This window comes from Colias croceus, chromosome Z (genome assembly GCF_905220415.1).
Source record: "Colias croceus chromosome Z, ilColCroc2.1".
In the NCBI taxonomy this organism is placed as follows: domain Eukaryota; kingdom Metazoa; phylum Arthropoda; class Insecta; order Lepidoptera; family Pieridae; genus Colias; species Colias croceus.
In genome coordinates, this window is record NC_059568.1 from 1,307,574 (window position 1) to 1,309,536 (window position 1,963).

Here is a 1,963-nt window from a genome sequence, read left to right on the forward strand (position 1 = left end):
TTTTTTTGAGAGATTAACAACCTCTTCATCTATATAATATTAAATATATGTAATCTGGTACTGTTATCTGATACAGATAAAAAAAGAACAGCTAGTGAAAGTAAGAAAAAACATAATAAAATACAATTAAATTTTGTTTAATCAATATAATCATATTAAATCTAAAAGCCGCGTTCAGCCGCGTATAAAGAATAAGAATCACTATCATTATCTCTGACATCATTAACTCTTCCATGTCTGCAGTTATTCCATCTTGTTTTTTTTTTGTACTGCTCTTCAACATGATTAACATGGTTCGGTCAAAGAATAAATCTCGTCGAGATACTGATTTTGTGTCTTTAAACATTTTGAACGGACCCATATCGTTCAATTTTATATTGTTGCTTGAATAGTTTTTAACTTGATTACTGGTATCATCCATGCAAAATAATAATATTAAACAAATCATACCTACTTATAATAATGTGCAATGCAATCAAGATGAAAAGCATCAAAATATCAAGTCACACTTAACAATGCATTGAGATATTTCTCGTAAACACTCTTGTTTTTCCTTGAAAACTACATCTCTTTCAAATTGTTTCATTTTAAATTTATTAATCATAGTTTAAAGTTTTCGTCATGTTTTCAACTCAGTTTTCAAAATTTTTTTTTAGAAATCACTAAAATCCTAAGCTAAAATCGCAGAAAAAAAATCACTTTGACAAGCTTTGACACATCAACAACTCAGGTTTTAATGACAGTTAACTGTCAAGTGTTGCCAAATAAATTTTCGAAATAAAAAGCCAGTTTCATCTTTCGGACGTGACTAGTATAGATTTATTTATTGATTTAAATTTAATAAATGAAACGACACCAATTTAAATTTCGCATTGTTTATGTATGATGTGCGCATGCCTTAATGCTCTAAGACGCATGCGCAGGTTTTTATTATAATTTTAATAAAAAAAATAATTCAACAATTTCAATGATGAGCCTATACGGACCTAACGGTAAAGAATACGATTTTGATAAAATTTGCCAATTTTGCTATGGATGGGGTGCTAAAGTGTAACTTTTTTATACCTAAAACTAAAAAAAAAATATTAAAAAAAAAACTAAAGGGGACCTAACGAAAAAATTGTGGGACCTTATAGGACCTAACGGAGACCTATCGATTAAGGTCATTTTTGACCCAAAATTCTATGGATGGGGTGCTAAAGTTGCATTTTTTTATACCTAAAATTTAAAAAATTATTAAAAAAAAACCAAAGGGGACCTAACGAAAAAATTGTGGGCCCTTAAAGGACCTAACGGGGACCTAACGATCAAGGTCATTTTCGACCCAAAATTCCATAGATGGGGTGCTAAGTTTGCACTGGTGTATAAATCCGTTAAGTCGTGAACAAAAAATAATATAGTATATTAGTTCTATAATTTTTAAGAGAAAAAAACATATTTTGTCGTAATTTTCTCTTCTGTGTTTTCTTGTAGTAATATATAACAAACTAGCGGTCCGCCCCGGCTTCGCCCGTGGTACATATTAACGTTTTCTCTACATAAGAACCATACTCGTACTTCAAGGAATATAATAAAAAAAGAATTATCGAAATCGGTTCAGCCGTTCTCGAGTTATGGAATTACAACGAAAAGTGGCATTGATTTTTATATATTAGATTTTGTGTTGGAAATACTAAAATTGTCTATGTTGTATTGAACGAATTTGTGATCAATGAAATGAGAGACTATAGAGGCAGAGCAAAAATAAAACAAAACAAGATATACTTATCTATAATAACTTCCGTTGGCACTGAAATCGTTGAGTGCTTTATTTTATTCAAAAGTAATATTATGGATAAGATTTAACATAATTAGACAATTATAACATTGTAAAAAATATATTAAGATTTTATAAATTAAATTACGATCAGATCTAGGACAAGAAGATGATTTATCTTCTCGTGCTAGTATTGTACTTGAATAA